The sequence below is a fragment of the Passer domesticus genome, chromosome 6 (assembly GCF_036417665.1).
Source record: "Passer domesticus isolate bPasDom1 chromosome 6, bPasDom1.hap1, whole genome shotgun sequence".
Taxonomy (NCBI): domain Eukaryota; kingdom Metazoa; phylum Chordata; class Aves; order Passeriformes; family Passeridae; genus Passer; species Passer domesticus.
In genome coordinates this window covers 72,751,645-72,766,364 of record NC_087479.1, presented here as the reverse complement: position 1 = coordinate 72,766,364, position 14,720 = coordinate 72,751,645, and the positions used below count along the sequence as shown (strand labels likewise).

General features: G+C 50.8%; 1 protein-coding gene and 1 long non-coding RNA gene across 2 annotated transcripts in view; one reads left to right on the top strand and one right to left on the bottom strand.

Moving 5' to 3' along the window:
• The window catches only part of LOC135304013 (zinc finger and SCAN domain-containing protein 2-like), a 291,747-nt gene that overhangs the window by 105,151 nt on the left and 171,876 nt on the right, over positions 1-14,720 (top strand). The window lies entirely within an intron of this gene.
• On the bottom strand, positions 5,160-8,221 carry LOC135302278 (uncharacterized). Its single transcript, XR_010363983.1, has 4 exons — positions 8,038-8,221; positions 5,622-5,693; positions 5,349-5,420; positions 5,160-5,261 (listed from the first exon to the last, which is right to left on the bottom strand). It is a non-coding gene; the product is annotated as an uncharacterized LOC135302278 (long non-coding RNA).

Genomic DNA, 14,720 nt, shown 5'->3' with positions numbered 1-14,720 from the left:
TTTTTTAAGATTGTTTTAGTGATATGATATAATTAGATGTTTGATAAGTGAAGAATTTCCCTGAATGTTCTACAGGTGAAGAATTTCCCTGACCATTCCACATCAGCAAATGATTGAGATTTTGATTGGCAACAGATGAACCTCAAGAGGTGTTGTTCTCTCTTCTACAAAGCCCTAGTAGAAGAAATTGCAAACATTTCTTTTTCTATTTAATTTAATAATTTAAAAGGGTGAGATGTTGCCATGATAATTTAGGGAAAAAGCCTCTGCTGGGACTTTTCCTGTCCTGAGGAGCTGAGAGCCTCAGGAAAGAAATGTAAACAATGGCTATCTGCTGCTGTGGAATGCCATGGGTGCATCTTCCATTAGTTCGTGTAGATTGTTTTCAATCAGTGACCAATCACAGCCACCTGTGCCAAGGCTGTGAGCAGTCACAAGTTTTTGTTATTGATTCCTATTCTATTCTTGTCTTGGTAGCCTTCTGATCTTCTTCTCTCTGTCCTTTTAGTATAGTTGTAATGTAGTATTTTAGTATAATATATAACATAATAAATCAGCCTTCTGATGAAAATGGAGTCAAGCCTCATGTCCTCGTCCAAAGGGTCGCAGTTTAAACAAGAGAGCCTCACACTGGTTTTGCTTTCAAACTAGGACACAAATCCATCTCTTTATTTGAACACAGGAATGGTCCATTGCCTACCGTGCAAGCAGGAGTTGGAGGGGCGGGGAGGGTGGGGTGGGGTGTCACCTTCAGTGTTGCCTAGAGGGCAAGGCCAGGGGGCTCAGGGGCAGAGGAAGGGATGTGTTGGTGTCAGGAGGTGCTGGAAGCTGTTGGACTGGTCCTGGGGTCCCTAGCGGAACTCGGGTTGGCTGGGATGGGACAGACGGAGAGAAAAAAAGGAATAAAGGAAGCTTGGGAAGGCCCATGGGGAGAGCAGGTGGCAGTGGGATCTACGGGGCAATAAGAGGCTTCCTTGTCGACGATTGTTCTGGGGTCCTCTTCACAGAACACTTGAGAGGGCTGTCCAGGCCGTTCCTGCTGCTGGAGGAGCTGCTCACGCTGTCGGTGTGAGGTGCAGCCACCGTCTTCCAACTCCTGTCCCGAGGTGATCCTGTGCAGAGAGGAGGTGGCCGAGGCCCCAGCTGCCAGTGGCACACAGGGACCCTCGTGCACAGCAGGGCCCAGAGCTGGCAAGGCTCCCCAGCACGGCTGGAGCTGCTGGCACAGCTGGGCCCAGCTGGACAGCTGCCCCTCCAGGCCCCGGCCAGCAGGGCACGGCTCTGGGCAGGGTCCCTGGCCAGGAGCGGGCCCCAGAGCGCCTCTGCCTTTCAAGGGCAACCTCGGCCCTGCTCTTTCTCCTCCCCACCTCCCTCTGCCTCTGCCCCGTGCCCCTGGGGCTGCTCTTGGCCAGGCAGCCTCAGTGGGAGCCAGCTCTGGCTGCAGACCCAGCATAGCCCCAGGACAAGGCCCAGCAATTGAGAGGCCAATGGAAGCACTGGGCAGCAGCAGAACCCTCAGCAGAGTTATTTGGACAATCACAGACTGGCCACAACCCCACTGCAGCCTCAATGGGACTGTTCCCTGTCCACGCTGGACTTTCAATAGAAGCTGTTGGAGGGGGAGAGCACAAAACACTCACTGTTTTCTGTTCCAGGAATACCAGATTCCAATGCAGCACAACATGAAGACAAGCTCCAAATAAAGCATGCCTGCCAGAAACCCTAGCCAGCAGCCTGTTCCCTGACAGAAACCCCTTCCGAGGCCATCCTGGGCATTGGGAACAGGTCTTGTGGTGCTGCCTGCATCTGTGGGAGCGATGGGGAGCGTGAGCCCGTGCTGTGCTGCACTGCTGAGCTGGCAGCACGGTGGATACGGGCAGGACGTTCTCTGTTTCCCCCAGAGCTGGGGCCTGCAGGCACCTTGCCGGCCCTTGGCACAGGCTGTGCCAGCCAACAAAGCCCAGCAGGCCGGGAGGAGAGCCCGGTGGCAGCGCAGCTGCTTGGGCAGTGGCTGCTGCCAGGGACAGGGGCCAAAGCCATCCCTGAGCAGCCACTGCCAGCCCTGGCCCTCCCTGCCCCGTGACAGCTCCCCCAGCCCCAGGGGACAGGCTCAGGCCCTGTCAGGACCCAGCGCAGCCCCTGCCCAGTCGGGAGCCAGGGCTGGCTCTGGCCCTGGGCTGGCGGCAGGGCTCCCGCTCGGGGCTGCTCCTGTGCCTTGGGCCTCTGGGCACTCAGGGCCAGCTCCGCAGCAGCTGCAGCGGGAAGGACGTTGCTGCACCAGTCCCGTTTCCCCGGGGCTCTGAACGAGCTCCAGAGGCCTGGAAGCCGAGGCGCCTCCAGCTTTGGCTGCTGCCGGGCCGGGCAAGGGCAGGCCCTGGGGGAAGAGCTGCTGCCACACAGCCCCGGCCAGGCCTGAGCCCGGCACAGCAATTACCTGTTGTGCCTGTGCCCGTGTCTGGCATCGCCTTCCTTCCTGCAGCAGGGGCTGCCAGTGAGCCACTGCTTCTCCCTGAGTGTTCCTCCTCCTGAACAGCCTTTTGGTCCATCACTTGAAAAAGGAAAAAAGGGACAACTGGATTAAATGGAAATATTCCCCACTGGGGAGGTGGCACCTTCCTGTGGCAATGCTTGTCTAAGTCACAGGTAAAGATCAGGAAACAGCCCAGGTAATTGGGGCTGGGCCAGTGCACTCCCTTGTGCAAACAGCTGCACCTCCTGATCTTCTCAGAGATTGGGAAATGGCAGGGGATCTCAGGCCCACAGTACAGTTGGGGCACCCTATCAGCTAATGCCAAATTCCATCCTGCAGAGGCTGGGGAGGAATTGCAGCAAGGCCAGGCTGGGAAACAGCCCTGCAGGGCGTCAAAGCAGCAGCGGGGCAGCGAGGCTGCCATGGATCCCTTCCTGCTGTGCCGGGCACGGCGTGTCCAGATGTGCAGCCAAAGCCCCTGGCTGCTGAGTCCCAGGGGAAGCACGAGGGAAATGCACCCACCTTGTCCTCGGGGTGCTTCCTTCTGTGTTTGTGTCAGGAATTCATCTGACTCATGAGACTTTTTGGCTGCAGTATCTTGGGTCTTTCCTTTTGGAGGACCTTAAGAGAAAGTAGTTCCATTTCCCAGGAATGGATCCCACAAAAGCGGGGCTCAGCCTGTGGGGTCAGCAGGGACACACTACTCACCCCTGCCATGGGAGCTGGGTTGGGGCCAAGCACCCAGCCCTGGAGCTGGAGAAGTCCTCCCTGTGGGCACACCTGTAACTCAACAGCCACAGAAGCTTCTGCCATCTCTACTGATCTGCACGGACACCACTGAGCCGCAGCAGCGGTGAGGGGATCGTGCAGGGCAAGGGCACACACGTGCATGGTTCTGTGCTGGCACCTGCAGCGATGCCTCCCTGGCCAAGCTTTGGGCTCTGAGTTGGCAGTTCTCCCAGGGGAAAGGCCTTGACCTACCCTCAGCATCTCCCAGAGGCTCAGTCCTGGATGTGGGGCCTTCACCAGCAGGTTCAGCTGCAAAGAAAGGCAGGACAGAAGAGCTCCTGTGGCACTGCAGGAGATCCTCAGGCTGCAGGCAAGACACAGGCCTGGGGCACAGCCCTGGACCCGGCCCCTTCCCTCTCTGCTCTTCTCCCTGGCTGCACAGAGCACATGGAAGGACACACTGGCATTGCACAGGGGAGGAAGACTGAAAGCTAAATGCTCCTTCGTCCCACTGACAGCGATCCAGTGGGACCACTCAGGGCGCCAGAAGGGAGCAGGGCAAGATTTTCAGAATCCTTCAGCCCTTACATAATGTTAAGGGAAATGGTTTATGACAGAGCTCTTGTCACATTGATCCTAATTATTCTGTCAAGAAAGGCACACGGAGGAATAGCCTCCAGAATCCTCCAGGAATTTCAAGCCATTTTCCAGCAGGGCTTCCAAAAAACCCATGTCACGATTCCAGACTAGAAGGGAGCAGAAATCAGAATGATATCTATGGCATTCTGGGATCCCCTTCTGCCACATGGAACTGGGCACTGCCAGGGATTCAGCTAAGGCCGTGGGAGCCAGATGTGAATGGACATGGCCAAAGCTCCACAGGGGCCTGGGGAGCTCTGGGCTGGCTCCTGGTCACTCTCCACACTCTTTCCCTGCCCTCGGCAACATCCCTGGGAGGGATGGCTGGAGCAGCGCATGGCCCCGGGCCTCTCTCCTTCACATACAAAAGAAATCCTCACAAAAGCCCTGGGGAAAACTGCAGCAGGCAGTGCCACAGCTGTCGCTCCCTCCCTCTGTCCCTCCTGCGCTCCGCTCCTTCTGCCTCGACACCTCCCACAGCCCAAGGGCAAATAGCCAGGCCCTCTCAGGAAACACTGGAGCCTTGCTCTCCCCTCTCTCCTTTCCCCACCGTGGGCACCCCGTGCAGTCGCTGCCAGGTTTCAGGACATGTCTCCCATGGAGGGACCCCAGCAGGACTGCTCAGTGCCCTGAGCCTGCTCGGGATAATTCCCCTGGGCTGTGCTGCTCTAGTCCAGGCTGTGCCCGCACTGCCAAGCAGCAGAGAGGGCAGCTCAAGCCTCAGCAGGGCTCAGGCCCAGAGGCACAGCAATTACCTCCTGTGCCTGTGCCTGGCATCACCTCCCTTCCTGCAGCAGAGGCTGGCACGGAACCACTGCTTCCTCTGGGGAGTGCTTCCATCTGCACAGGCTCTCCTTTCATTTCTGGAGAATGGAAAAGAAACAGCTGGATCAGATGGAAACATTCCTCACTGGGAATGGGGAAGGTGACAATTTCAGGAGGCATCACTTGTGAAAGGAATGGATGAGGATCAGAAAACAACCAGGATTTTGGGACAACCCAGGGCTGCTTCCTTCCCCAAACAGCCTCAATATCTGATCTGCCTGGACACCAGGAAATTGCAGGGAATCTGAGCGTGGGCATGGACTGTGGTGCAATTAGGGCTGCCTGACAGCTGATGCCAAATGCCTTCCTGCAGAGGCTGGGCTGAAGCTGCAGCCAGGCCAGGCTGGAAAACAGCCCTGCAGGGCGTGAAAGCAGCAGCGGGGCAGCGAGGCTGCCATGGATCCCTTCCCGCGGTGCCGGGCACGGCGTGTCCAGATGTGCAGCCAAAGCCCCCGGCTCCTGTGTGCCAGGGGAAGCATGAGGCAAATGCACCCACCTTGTCCTCTCTGCAGCACTTCCTTCAGCATTTGCCACATAATTTCTAATGGATTCTGGAATTTCTTGTCTGCCATGTCTTTGATCTCTTCTGGTGGAGGACCTTAAGAGAAAGTAGTTCCATTTCCCAGGAATGGATCCCACAAAAGCAGGGCTCAGCCTGAGGGGTCAGCAGGGACACACTACTCACCCCTGCCATGGTTGCCAGGCTTCTGTGTAGGAATCAGCAAAGGAGCTGGAGAAGTCCTCCCTGCAGATACACCTGTAACACAACAGCCACAGACGCTTCTGCCATCTCTGCTGATCTGCACGGGCACCACTGAGCCGCAGCAGTGGTGAGGGGATCGTGCAGGGCGAGGGCACACACGTGCATGGTTCTGTGCTGGCACCTGCAGCGCTGCCTCACTGGCCCAGCTTTGGGCTCTGAGCTGGCAGCTCTCCCAGGGGAAAGGCCTTGACCTACCCTCAGCATCTCCCAGAGCCTCAGTCCTGGACGTGGCTTGGGAAGCTGCACCACCTTCACCAGCAGGTTCAGCTGCAAAGAAAGACAGGACAGAAGACCTCTAAATCCACCAACAGAAACACCAGCCAAACCTCACTAAAAAGTCACCACTACTCCTTGAAGTAAAATAGACTGATGCATGTTAATACCTAAGCTTGTAAGCTGTAAAACCCATTGTTAGGAGAAGTAAAATATTTTATTTTAAACTGTATTATTCATGAGGTTGTTTTAAGTGAACTGAATATTTAAGGTGTGATATGCAAATTTATTTCAAAAAATAAAATATTTTAGTGCTTTTGTTATAACAGACTAAAGAAATAGAAGTAAAAGCTAATGAAACACTGTAAAGAATATATTAGAACAATAATATGATTCGTGAAAAATTGGGAAAAAATTAAGTATATAAGATACAAACCAGATTTAAGTTCCAAGAAACACTAAAAGTAACATTAAATCAGATAGGATATAACAAAAGCCGTTAGATATTTAATAAGGATCAAATTAAAATAAAGGAAAACAGCCAAGTATAGCTGAAAGAAAGAGAAGTGTACAGACTAATTACAACTTCAGAGCTAAAATGTCAAAGAAATAAAACTATAACAATTAGAAATAAGCAGATGCTATCCTAAATCCTGAAAAACAATTTAAAAGGCTCTTATAAATCTTATGAAGTAAATACTGAGAATGAGAAGAATGACACCAGTGACTAGATTCCAAGGTGTAAGCTCTGCTACCAAGAAGATACACATCTTGGCCCTTTGGCTGCAACCCAAAGGGGCTTTGAGAGAGCTAGAGTGTTAAAACTGCAGAGGATTATTGTCACTGTATTAGTTATCCAAGCCCAAAAAGAATGAGCCATATGCACACTCCCAAGTTAGTGCAGTACGCTATAATGTTAACAAATTCAGAATGTGCACTATGAGTAGTAAAAGACACTGCAAAAAAGAAAATGTGAAATATAGCAAAAAGAATAAAATGGCAAAATTTGTAAGCAATATATTAAAACTTTTTGCTCTGCAAGAGCTAGAGAAGAAATAAATCCTGAGAGTAGAATAAAGCAAATTGCTCAAGAATTAGAAAACAAGAACATGAGACAGTTATAAAGACACATTTTAGCAGGCAACATAAGAAAACATGAAAAACTTATTTTACAAATATTACCAGCCTTAAACGACTATGGAGTCAAAATATATCTAAATTACAATAAGCACATGCATTGATATAAAAAAATATAATTGACAATCCAAAGAAAAGAAATTAAAGATTTAGTATAATCTACCTTATGAGAAGAGCTGTTAATTTTATACCCTGACTAGTAGTATGAAAGTGTTTTTGTCAAGTTTTATAAATACTAAACCTAGAATTAGAAAATAAGTAAGCTTTGTCAAAGTGTATCCTAAAAGTACAAATTTAATAAATTAATAGAGAAAGGGAGGGATTCTGATAGATTGTATGCACAAATTCATGCTGAGACTACAGTAATCTCGCCTAATGAAAATCCTAGCATAACAAAGGAGGGTTCCGGGCAATCAACATGCACCAAAATCCTAGCCTGAATATTCGTCCCCAGGAATGCTGATTCCAGAAGATTATTTGTCTGACCAAACCTCAGCAATGTGCATTCGCTTTGCATCATCTATAAGATAAATGTGTGCCTCCTAGAATGCATATTGCATTTTCCTCTAACAAAGTGAATCTTTTACCAGTTTTGGGGAAACTCTCAGCAAGAGCAGCAGCAAGAAAGGAAAAAATACATGAATATGCAAAAAGGATAAAAACAACCATAAGAAAGCAGAAAAACTCCTGCACTCCACACCGCCTGGAGCTTGGAAATGAACAAAAAAGACTTTGATAGAGCTGTCCCTTCGTGATGCACAGGGGAGAGAAATGCCCCACCTGTCTCACCTGACGCTGTTAGCCTGGTTCAGGGCCAATCTGATATTTGCTTCTAGATTTTCTACGACTGAATTTTAATTATGGAATAAATTCTCCGTATTAATCAAAAAAAGCTAATTCATTTAAAACATCCGGGACTCCTGGAACCCTCATCAGGCACCCCAAAATATCCCTTTGTGCCTCTTCAGGTCCAGGCCCAGATGATCCCACAGAAGGAAATGTGCCCTCAGCCCAGGGATGCTCAGCATGGGCTCCCCCATCCCCTCGGGGCCCCACCGCTGGGCACAGCAGCCCCTGCCTGGCTCCCGCCTGCCCACACCATGGCCATCCACGGCTGCTCCTGGGCATGGAGCTCAGCCACTGCTGGTGCCGGGTGGGCTTTGCTGGTGCTACCACCCGGACATAACTGTGAAAACTCCAACTCTTTATTTGAATATAAAATGTGGGCCACGCCCTGCCCTGCCAGGCAAGGGCTGCCCACCTTCAGTCCTGGCCGGGGAACAGGACCAGGGGGCTCAGGGGCAGAGGTTCTCGTTGAGGAGCGGTGGGTTTTGGGATGGCCTCGTGACACTGCTGCAGCCATGGCAGGGCAGATAGGGGCAGAAGTGGAGAGCTGAGGTCATGGCTCAAATTCTCGCTGCCTGCGTTATTAGGCTGGTCTTCTGGAGATGGAGAGGAGCACCTGTGAAGAGAGGAGGTGGCTGAGGCCCCAGCTGCCAGTGGCACACAGGGACCCTCCTGCATAGCAGGGCCCAGAGCTGATTTGGGAAGTGCTGTGCTGCCCCATTTCTTCAGCCCCACTAGCTGCCCACACCCACAGTGGCACTGGGCCGCCCCCAGAAAACTGTCGAATCTGGGCTGTGGCTGCAGGGCACAGCTGCTCTACAGCACAGGTGGACTGCCTTGGGGGTAGGACTGCCCTGAGGGTAGGGACAAGGAACGGGGTGAGGTCTGCTCTATGTTTTCCAAAGGTGATTATTCTACAGACCATCAGGGCCAGACCAACACTGCATTAAAGGCATACACCAACTTACAAACTTGGCAGGGTCCCAGGGGAGGATCCAATCTTTAGCCAATTGGGAGAAACTGAGGGTGGAACACCAGGCGGGGAATACAAGGTTTAAACCAATTGGGGATTACAGGGGAGGGGAAGAACTTAAACAAACCAATGGGGTTCCGAAGGATACAAAATTGATAGGAAAATTTCTAGAGCAAGGGGCAGGCTTGGAGAGGGACTGACATGCAATGGGAGGAGGAACAGTGAACAAAAGGGCAGGTCTTTGGGGAGATGGACAAGTGGGGCAAAACCAACACATGGGGTAAAGGAGCAACCCATTGGTAATAAAATATGCTATAACAATAGAAAATAAGGGGAGGGGTATAAAACTGACTGCTAGGACCGAATTACAATCAAAGACATGAACTGCAGTGCTGAAGCTCTGAGTTGAGGTTCAGTTGAGCACTTCCAAATAATTTCCTGGCAGAAACAGATAGCCAAACTTGCCCTTATCACATGCAAACAGAGGGTTCCCCAACAGCAACCCATTCTGAGGCTCTTCTGGGAATGGGAAACACGTGTTGTGGGGTCGGCCGCATCTGTGGGAGCGATGGGGAGCGTGAGCCCGTGCTGTGCTGCACTGCTGAGCTGGCAGCACGCTGGATACGGGCAGGACGTTCTCTGTTTCCCCCAGAGCTGGGGCCTGCAGGCACCTTGCCGGCCCTTGGCACAGGCTGTGCCAGCCAACAAAGCCCAGCAGGCCGGGAGGAGAGCCCGGGGGCAGCGCAGCTGCTTGGGCAGTGGCTGCTGCCAGGGACACGTGCCAAAGCCATCCCTGAGCAGCCACTGCCAGCCCTGGCCCTCCCTAACAAATTCTAGGTTACATCTGTGAATTGCATGCTACACTTTCCTTCATGTTTTTCCCAATACCAGGAAGTTTCTATATATAGTAATGCCCTTGAGAATCTCTAATTATTTTCAGTTGGGTTTGGTTTTTTTTTGGTTTTTTTTTTGGGGTTTTTTTTTTTGTTTTTTGGTTTTTTTTTAATTGAGACAGATGAAACAGTCTTATTGGTTTTAGTTTTGGCAGGTCTGTTTTTTTTCTTTGCATGATGGTTTACTTATTATCTATATTTAAGCTTGTTTTTATTTATGGGTTTTTTGTTCCCCAAGCAATTATTTTGACAGTCTTTTGTTCACTTCTTACTTAATGTTCCATAGATGAATAGTTTGGACTCTCTTTTTATAGGAATATAAATATCTGAGAAAGCTCTATTTTTAATTTTGATAACCTTCTCTCTCCCCGCTCCTAGCCTTCACAATGATCGTTTTTGAAACATCACTGAGGATAGGTAGAGTTATTTGGGAAATAACCAATAGGCTTGGCTTAACCTGGGTATTGGATTATTATTTTCAGTGCTATAAACCTACATTGCTTCAAGGTTCACACCATGGTCCTGATTTGTGGCTCACTGCATGGATGACTGTCTGAATTAAAACAATGTTTGTGAGGCAGCTGAAGAGCTTAGACCTCAGAGATTAAAATTCCTGGGAGGAGGAGGTGGAGGAAGAAAGGATAAAATCCTGATTCAAAGGGTTTTTCTCACTTTTAGCATGCCAGAAGTATGATAGACTACACCTGTCTTCAAATGTCATTTACTTACAGAACAACTCTCTACAGTGTCAGACTCCAGGAGAAATGACTGAACACTTTGCCTCCCAATGCATCAGCTTTAATTCTAGTGAAAGGTAGGCCTTAATTACAGTCCAATTGGAGCAAATCAACAAAGCAGTCTAGCCATTGTGAGAGTGGCAAGAGGAATTTGCTTGTGAACAGATGACTATGTCCCACTCAGTAATGAACAAAATTTGTCTTGACTTGGAAGAAAGTGGACAAGGAGCAATGCAGTATTTGGGGTTTATCCAGGGATAAACGGGGCAAGAAGCTATAACAACTTAACCTGTTTTACAGAACACAAGTACTGATACGGCCAATAATGAACCCACATGAAGGGATCTTCAGGACATTCCTTTATTTCTCTAACCAGGAATGGGCAGCAAAATGCTGGCATTTATCAGTTGGATGCTGGTGCTGAAGTACTTTTCTTGTGGCTTGAGTGTCTCATGGCAACAGCCTGAGATTTTAATAGCAGAAAGAAGGGATTTCCTGCTAATTTTCCTCTGAGAACTGTCACCTGTACAATCTTTTCCAGCCTCATGTAGTCTGACCTGTAACTGCTCCAAAGCCTGGTTAATTTTTTTAATGCTTTTGAAATTTTTGGTCCCATTTGCAGAGAACAGGAGGGTGCTGGCTATTTTTTTTCAGGTGCAGTGTATTTTTACTGGGGGCGGGACTGGGTTTAGTTTTACCTTCCCAGCATCAGCTGCACTGATGCTGGGAAGTTACTCTCTCTTATTCCAGTTACTCTCCAGGCTGGTACGTGCAACCCCAGTGGCAGCAGTGGTAGATTGAACTGTGCCTGGGCTGGGTTGGGAGGGGAATAATCCTACTGCATCCATGATTTTCCCTCCTGGGCACCTGCAGCAGGCAGAGCTGTGCCCTCCCACTGAGGCTGCCTCAGCCAGGAATGCTTGCAAAATCCCCGTGCTCCTTTTGCACAGTTCTGTTTTCTCCCTGGCAGAAGCAGGGCTGGTATCTCCAGACCAGGGGACATGGTGACGCTGGGTGTTGCCATGGAATGTGGTGACGCTGGGTGTTGCCATGGGACAGGTGAGTCCTTGAAAGCACACACTTGTCCCACTGAGCTTGGGGCCCCTATTTGGAGATCAGCTGCAGACGACTGGAAAAAAGAATGTGGCATCTCCCAGTTCAAACAAACAAACCAGAAAACTTTATTTTGAGGGATGAGGGGGCCAAACAACAGGGGTGGGTGCTCGTCTGGTCCTGCCCTGGTTTTCAGGCCGACTGTAGGGCTTTTTATCTCGCAGCTGCCGCCGCAAGACGTGCCTCACACAAATTGGCCCGGATTGGGAGCGGGGCAAGATCCAGGAGGGTATGTATGGGGCTGTTTGTTTCCTGGATGACTGAGATTCCTGGGACAGCCTCAATGCCACCTGGCTGGTGGTACCAGCACTCTGGGCTGGACCATCCTCCAACCTGCGGCGCTTTGCCAGTGGGCTCTTGGGTGCCTGAGGATCCGTGTCTCCCCGTGGGTGGCCTTGCTTCAGGCCCTGCTTCGGCAGGGCAAGCTGCTGCTGGTGACCAGCCCCACGGCCTGGGACCACCCTGACACCTCCTGAGGGGCTGGACCATCCTCCAACCTGCGGCGCTTTGCCAGTGGGCTCTTGGGTGCCTGAGGCTCCGTGTCTCCCCGTGGGTGGCCTCGCTTCAGGCCCTGCTTTCGGCAGGGCAAGCTGCTGCTGGTGACCAGCCCCACGGCCTGGGACCACCCTGACACCTCCTGAGGGGCTGGACCATCCTCCAACCTGCGGCGCTTTGCCAGTGGGCTCTTGGGTGCCTGAGGCTCCGTGTCTCCCCGTGGGTGGCCTCGCTTCAGGCCCTGCTTTCGGCAGGGCAAGCTGCTGCTGCTGCTGGTGACCAGCCCCACGGCCTGGGACTGCCCTGACACCGCCTGAGGGGCGGTGCTGGGGCTGCTGGTCTCAGCACGCAGCAGTGGCACGCGGTTGAGCCGGATGCGTTTTCCTTTCTGGCTGCCCGAGTCTTGTGCTTGCTGTCTCCATGAACGTCTCCAAGGCGACGAGCCTGGTCCGGCCTGGCATGTCCGGAGAGGCAGCTGCCGCTCTCTGCGTCTGCCTCTGCCCGGTGACACGGTGTGCGTTGGGGAGAGAGAGAGAGGGCAGGGGGAGTGAGCACCTTGTAGAGCTCAGGAAATGTCCCTGCAGCATTGTCCCCAAGGCCCTGCTGGCTGGCTAAAGGGCAGGGGAAGTGCCGGTGCCCACAGCCCAGCCTGGCTCCTCTGGCCCATGAGAGGAGGGCCTCTACTCCGGGGTGATTCTGTGGATCTCCTGTTTCCCCTTTCTGCTGCTCTTGGCCGCTCCCCCTCTGCCATCTGTGGGGAGGGAGACTTGGCTCTCACCTCGCTCCTTGCCAGGGGGACGCTTCTTAGCAGCGTTCTGCTGCACCATTGTGGGTACGGAGGAATGTCTGGACGGTCTGTGCCACAGCACTGCCGGCCTTTCTCCTCCTGACAAAGCCTTCCAATCCTTCCTTGAGTGAAGAGAGATGCCTCAGAGACACCAAAACTCGCTCAGCAGCCTTGGGCAAGCTCCCTCTCGGGATCCTGTCCTCAGCTCTGAGTGCAATGTTGATGTACAGCAACGGTTATACCTCAGGCCTCCCTGGAGATGTGCCCGTGACCTCACAATCGGTGAGTTCTGCGTGCCCCACTCCCCTCACTTGGGGACGGTGTCCTTGTGGGTGCTGTTAAATAAAAATTAAAACTGGCCAAGGGTCAGAATGTATTTCTGAATTTCTGTTTTTCTGCTTGAACTTGGACTAAACAATGCTACTTTTTTGCCCCCACAATTTCCCACAAAGTGAAGGTGGAGAAATTACTAATTTTTACCAAGATTTGGAAGTGGCTGTAGTAACAGAGATCATATAAAAAGCTAGAGACACAGAAAGCTAGTATATAAAATCAGCTGAATAGCAAGAGGGAATTGGCATACATCTAGTCTCTTCTCAGGGCTCTTTCTGAATGCTGACTTTGAACGTCACTTGCTTTGTCATAATTCATGGGTAAAGAAAAAGAATATCTGTTTGAAATTGGAAAAGGACAGAACTTGTTCTTTGGTTTTTTTTTGTTTTGTGGTTTTTTTTTTGTTTTTTAATGTGGGCCACCAAAAGACACTAGAAAATAAAATTCTTGAACTATTGCCAGCTGAAGCAAAGTTCTGAATCAGTTAAATAAATACCCTGTAACCTATTTGCAGAAGTTCCTCTAGCATCCAAGCTGTGTAGTAATCTCCTCAGATTCTCATGTAGATTTCACAAAAATTGTATTGACAACTTTCTGTTGCCAGGATTTTTAGTGAAAAAGCCTCTGCTAGGATTTTTCCTGTCCTGAGGAGCTGAGGGCCCCAGGAAAGAAATGTAAACCATAACTGTCTGCTGCTGTGGAGTGCCACAGGTGAATCTTCCATTGGTCCATGTGGATTGTTTTCAATCAGTAACCAATCACAGCCACCTGTGCCAAGGCTGTGCGCAGTCACAGGATTTTTGTTATTCATTCCTATTCTATTCTTGTCTTTGTAGCCTTCTGATCTTTCTCTCTGTTCTTTTAGTATAGTTGTAATGTAGCATTTTAGTATAATATATATCATAATAAATCAGCCTTCTGATCAACATGGAGTCAAGCCTCGTGTCCTCGCACCAGGGGCCCAAGTCAAAGCAACAATTGGTGACCCCTGGACGTGTGAAACTGATGGTCACCCCAAGAGTGACCATGGAATCTAGCCTGGAGCTGAAGAAACGAGACCCTGAAGATGGGCAGAGTTCACAGCCAAGGCGAACAGGAGAACCTGTTGGACTTTCCTGGAGATTGTGTCCAGAGACCGCAGAGCAGCAGAGCTGCACAGCTGGATCCACAAGGACACTGTCTAGAGGTACTGTTATTTTTTCCCTTTCTGAAGATCCTGCCATTCGCAAAAGGTGGGAGGAAAGTTGGGAAAATGTACCTTCGGAAGCTCAGGTTCCGTTTACTGCGTCAGAGGAGAAAGTTATTAAATTCTGGTGCAGATGGGGACGCGAGGACAGAATTACTCATCATACGTGGGAGAGAGAGTGTTATGAGTTTTTCAGATGGGCAAAATTTCATAGATTTTTTTACAAATGTCGTTTACTCCCTTGATTTAGATTTTTGGGAGGTCTTGAACACAGCTTTTCATTGGGCAGAAGGCCAGGGTGTTGGGTACCCAGAGGTGTTTCTAGTGCACATGCACATTTATTTTGTTATTTTCGCAAAATGGCACAATGCGAGGGACATCATGGCTCGGGCGCGCAGTCGTTTTCTGTCCCCGCCAGCTTCGGCACGAGAGAAGCCTCTCAAAGAAGACGAACCGCGAGTTTGCATTCCCCCCGCACTGCCCACAGCTGAGCAAAAGTTTTTCTCCGCTCCCTTGGAGCAAACAGATCTACCTTCCCCCGCCGCTCCTTCTCTTGGGGGGGATGGGGAGCCGAGCCCGCC